This window comes from Brassica oleracea, chromosome C9 (assembly GCF_000695525.1).
Source record: "Brassica oleracea var. oleracea cultivar TO1000 chromosome C9, BOL, whole genome shotgun sequence".
Lineage (NCBI taxonomy): Eukaryota > Viridiplantae > Streptophyta > Magnoliopsida > Brassicales > Brassicaceae > Brassica > Brassica oleracea.
Genome location: NC_027756.1, coordinates 39,665,230 through 39,671,241, shown reverse-complemented (window position 1 = coordinate 39,671,241; position 6,012 = coordinate 39,665,230). Strand labels below are relative to the sequence as shown.

Sequence of the window (6,012 nt, the reverse complement as noted above, 5' to 3'; positions counted from 1 at the left end):
CTGGAGTGTCTTTGAACGTATTCATACCAAAAAAAGAAACAAGCTAGAGCATCAAAGACTCAATGATCTTGTATATGATCACTACAACTTGCGTTTACAAAACAGGTTAGTTAGTTGTGAAGTTTATAACAAATATTTGTGTGTTATTATTCATTTGGTAATACGCTATTGTTTCTTTACGTAGGTATGGGACAAAAAGATCATATGATCCCGTTGATTATGAGTCAATTGATAAAACTGAGTTTTGGATTGTGGAAGAAGAAGGAGAAGGAGAACTTGATTTTTCTGAATTAGAAGATAAACTTCTTGAAGAATATCCTAAAGATGGCGAAGAACTCAATCATGGTATGATTTTGAATTTTATTTCAAAATATAGTCTTTTTAACTAATGTGTATATTTTTTTAAAGGTGATGCAGATTAGAGTGATAAAGACTTGGAGAACAAAATTTAAATGTTTTTTTTCTTATAAATTTTAGATTTGGATTATTAAATTGTTTTATTACTTTTATTACTTTTATTACATTTAAGTTTGTTATTTTTGAAGATTTTCTTAACATTAAGGTTATTGAAACATTTTATTTGAGATGATTTATCTTTGTAAAAATATACATAGAAAACATCATTAGATTCAGCTTAATCTAAACGAACCGGATCGAACCCGGTCGAACCCGGCCGAACCATAATGACCCGTGATCCAAAATATTTCCGGTTCGCTCGCCGGTCCGGTTTTAAAAACATTGACCATAAGGTAGAAACAAAACGAAATTACATGGCCTATTGCGATAGCAGAGCATAAATTAAAGGATGACATATGGGCCACGATAAGGTCCATGAAGCAAAGTCCAATGCCCACTTGCCAAGTTCAGTCATAAGTTGAAACATGCATACGAATCAATTAAAAGTGTGATATAAAAAAAGTGTGATATAAAAAAGCAAATCGGAAGGCACGATGAGAAATAGTAATTTCCTTGCTTCATGCTTGCGTATTATTTATGTGTATTTCATACCAAGTTCTTTTTTTTTGCTTAAATAAAATAATGTTCTTAAATGAATTATTAACGTTAAAATCTCCCAACTAAATTTGTTTTCGGTAAAAATCTTCAAACTAAGTACTTAACGAACTAATTTTTTTTTCTTAAATAAAATAATGGTCTTAAATAGATTTTTAACGTTAAAATCTCTCAACTAATTTTTTTTTAAATGATAAAACTCTTTAATTATGTTTACTTAATATAGAAACTCATAAACTAAAAATTTACCGGTAGTAATGGTAATTATGATCGGTTAGAGTTTAATTCATTAAATAAAATTAGTTTGGAGGTTTTTCGTTAAATACTTAGTTTGTGGATTTTTACTCTAAACAAACTTAATGGAGAGGTTTTAATTAACATTAAAAATCCTTCTTAAATAGGTAAAATAGCATTTCATGCTTGTCCGTCAGATTGCTACCGGAAGTTCTGCTTCTTTTTCTTTTTCCCTTTCCGGAAAGAGAAGAATATACATACATACGTACATACATACACTCTCACTGTCGCACATTTACATGTATATGTATATGTATTGGGACAGCCTATGCAGTATTCTCGTGTATGTATGGTCTAGAAAGTGAAAGGAAAGGTGACAATGAAGGATGAAAAAACGAACGTTGAAACCATTGATAACTAGTTTCATTAATTCTTTTTGCCAATAGTCAAATTCCAAAAGCAGAAGTTGAAAAAATGGCAAGTGTGATGGAAATGGTAAATTAAAATCGTATAATGTTTGGTGGATTTATTAAATTTTTAGTCCTTTGATCATCAACTAAGAATTTTTAGTATCTGGGATATGATCGATCAGGTGACATATCATGGTTGTTGTATACATTATTTACCACACACCACCGCATGGATAGCTATGTTATATTTACTGGGATAAGTCCTAACTAGTTTAAGATAATGATAATATTATTCTGCGTCATATCAACTTAAGTTCATTACCTTATATAAATACCGATCTATTGCTTTCATAATAAGATAACTCATTCTATTCCAATCTATTCATGGTATCAGAGCGTAAAATTCTGGAACCTATATCTTATTAATTTTTTTTCTCTAACGTGTTCTCATGAAGAACATGCCGGGTACGAATTCATCTTTGAATTCAAGTCTGAGCTCGGTCATCAACTCAAATACTTCTTCTATTTACTACTTACATCCGTTAGACAATCCGGGTGCTCTTAGTACCTCTGTTCTACTTCAAGATGATAACTATACAGAATGGGCAACATAATTGTCTAACTCAATTCAGGCGAAACAAAAACTTGGTTTCATCAATGGAACCATTACCAAACCATCCGCAGAACCAGATCTATCTCGATGGATGGCAACTAATTCAATGTTGGTCGGATGGATACGTACATCTATTGACCCAATGATACGATCAACAGTAACCTTTGTCCAAGATGCACACAAACTATGGGAAAGTCTTCAACGACGTTTCTCTGTCAAAAACGGTGTTCGTGTCCATCAACTACGCGAATCCATCAATACTTGTCTGCAAAACGGACATACTGTGATTGAGTATTATGGACGACTCACTAAATTATGGGAAGAATTGGATAACTTGCGCACAATGCGACCGTGTACGTGCGAGGCTTCAGCTGATATTGAAAAGGAGAATGCAGAGATTCGAGTCCATAAGTCTCTCTTTGGTCTCGACGAGTCTCGTTTTCGTAATATAAGATCTCAAATCATTGATGAGGATCCTCTGCCTGACATCAATAATGTTTACTCCCGAGTCATACGCGAAGAGCAACACAACAATACAACCAAATCAATTGAGCTTAAGGGAGAAGCTATTGGGTTTAATACTCAAGCATATACACCTAAGGAGACAACTCAAATTTCTGCAGTTCGGAGTCGTGACCCAAATAGGTCATGTACACATTGTTCACGGAAAGGTCATGATGTCACTGAGTGCTTTCTTTTACATGGCTTACCGGAATGGTGGAACGAACAACAGAGGAACAATACCAATACTGGAGGATCTCAACGAGGACGTGGTGGTCGTTTCTCAAACTCAAGCAACCATGGACATGGCCGTTAAAACTCCACACGTCCTTCAGCTAACAATGCCAATACTACATCGTCCATCAAGAATGATCAAATTGGACAGCTGATTCAACTTCTGCAGTCTTCCCGTTCAAACATCTCTTCTGAACGCCTGTCTGGTAAAGCAAAGTTAACTGATGTTATTATAGATATAGGAGCCCCACACCATAGACATGAAACATGTTTATTTTGAGCAATATCATGGATATTCTTCCATCTTCAGTTAAATTTCCGAATGGACGTGGGTCTAAAGCTACTAAAAAGGGCCGACTTGTTCTTAGTCGAGATTACTACTTAGATGACGTGTTATACGTTCCGAATTTCAACTGCACTTTGATTTCTGTCTCTCGATTGCTCAGACAAACGAGATGTATTGCCATATTTACTGATACTTTATGTGTCTTGCAGAACCGTTTTACGAAGACCCTGATTGGAACGAGTGAAGAACGTGAGGGGGTTTATTATTTTATTGGAGTCAAAGCTGCAAGTGTTAATAAGACTGCTGGTAGGACTGCTTCTACATCAGAACTATGGCATCGACGGTTTGGACATCCTTCTTTTCGTGTTTTGTCATTTTTGCCTATTTTAGACAAGTTATGTTTTGATTCTGATCAGTCTTCTTCTTCATGTGAAACCTGTTTTCGTGCTAAACAAACACATTTTGGTTTTAGTGAAAGTTCTAATAAGGCTTCGGCACCGTTTTCTTTAATACATTGTATGTTTGGGGACCATATCACACTCATTCTTCATGTAATGCTAGATACTTTCTTACAATTGTGGATGACTACTCATGGGAAATTTGGACATACCTTATGTTAGAAAAATCAGAGGTGTAAACACTTCTCAAAGAAATCTTTGCTCTCTGCGAAAAATAGTTTGGTACGACAGTAAAACATATTCGAACTGACAATGGGTCCGAGTTTATGGTACTCTCGCCATTCTTCAAGAAACTTGGGGTCATGCATCAAACTTCTTGTGTGGATACACCACAACGAAATGGCCGTGTTGAAAGGAAACATCGTCATATCCTAAACGTAGCTTACACATGTTTCTTTCAAGCACGACTACCTTCTACATTCTGGGGTGAGAGCATTCTGCTTGCTTCTCACTTGATCAACTACACACCCTCTCAGGTGCTACAAGGGAAATCACCATATGAGTTACTCTTTGGCAAGAAACCTGATTACGATCAACTAAGGGTGTTTGGTTGTCTTTGTTATGCCCATCGAAAATCAAGAGACAAGGATAAGTTTGGCGATAGAAGTCGACGTTGCATCTTCATGGGATATCCATATGGGAAGAAGGCATGGCTGCCGTATGATCTGGACACTCGTGAGTTCTTCTATAGTCGAGATGTAGCATTTTCTGAATCAAAATTTCCAGTCGTGGACACAGAAGACTACGTTGCACCACCACTCAACAATTATGACTCTACGATCGATGACTGACTACTTCCTGGTTCAGACTCAAGGGGGAGCAATTCTACTCCTCCGAATGATATTATTGATACGACCTCTTCCCCTGCTCCACAAGTAACCCCACCACCACAACCTGACACAGAGGCACCTTCCATACTGGAACCAACCTCTCCACCTTGCAATTTAACTTCTACAAAAACTTCTGCACCAGTTACAGACATCACAGAAACAACATCACCAGGTATACCAGAAGTACTTGGTCGAGGACACATAACTAAGACTCCATCAATCTTGCTCAAAGACTTTGTTGCATCGTCTGCTAGCAGTGATAATAATAAACCCTCTCGCACTCTCTCCTTGCCCGATCTCGGTCCTCAAGAATCGGTCTCAGGTATGAATTCTTACCCAATATCAAGTTATCTTTCTGACCATGTCTTTTCAAACAAGCATCATGTGTACATGGCATCAATTGTTCATGATGATGCACCCCGCTCATACAAAGAGGATGTTAAAGATAAATTATGGCTATGTCAGATGAAGTACAAGCTTTCGAGATCACTGATACATGGGATGTTACAACACTTCCTCTTGGCAAGAAAGCTTTGGGCAACCAATGGATCTACACAAATAAGTACAATGCAGACAGTACTCTAGGACGACGCAAAGCATGTCTTGTGGTTCTTGGCAACAATCAAACAAAAGGAGAAGATTTCAATGAAACATTTTCCCCTGTTGCGAAGCTAGCTACGGTTCGCATTATCCTAAAACTCGCAGCATCGAAGAACTGGCTTATCCATCAAATGGATGTCAGTAACACCATTATACATGGCGATTTTGAGGAAGAAATATACATGAAACTTCCACAAGGGTTTAAATGTTCTGATCCTACGAAGGTATGTCGTCTCAAGAAGTCTCTTTATGGACTTCGTCAAACCCCACAGTGTTGGTACTCAAAACTAACGACGACACTTCTGAACTTTGGGTTTTCACATGAATATGCTGATCAATCATTGTTCTCTAAGGTCTGTGGTGATGTCTGCATTCATATTCTGGTTTATGTTGACGACTTTGTCATTGCCGGCAATGATACTAAAGCTCTACAAGAATTTAAAGAGTATCTGAAACAATGATTCCATATGAAAGACTTAGGTACACTTAAGTACTTCTTTGGTCTAGAAGTCGCACGCAACGTGTCTGGGTTCTATATTTCTCAGCGCAAGTATGCGCTTGATATCATTACTGAGACAAGTCTTCTTGGCGCTAAAACGTCACCAGTCCCTATCGAAATCAATCATCAGCTGGCAAAAGCCGAAGGACCTCTAGCTAATGCACAATAGTACCGTCGATTAGTTGGGCATCTTATTGATTTGAAAAATACTCGGCATGATCTTGGAAACACTATCCACATTCTGAGTCAGTTCATGCAAAAGCCATTACTACCACATTGGGATGCTGCTTTGCGGGTGGTTCGTTATCTGAAAGGATGTCTGGGCCAAGGTATCTT

General features: G+C 37.3%; 1 long non-coding RNA gene across 1 annotated transcript; it reads left to right on the top strand.

Annotated features, from left to right (window-relative positions):
• Positions 1–31: 31 nt before the first annotated feature.
• On the top strand, positions 32–440 carry LOC106317788. The gene is made up of 3 exons (XR_001265232.1): positions 32–105; positions 185–345; positions 409–440. It is a non-coding gene; the product is annotated as an uncharacterized LOC106317788 (long non-coding RNA).
• The last annotated feature ends 5,572 nt before the right edge of the window (positions 441–6,012 follow it).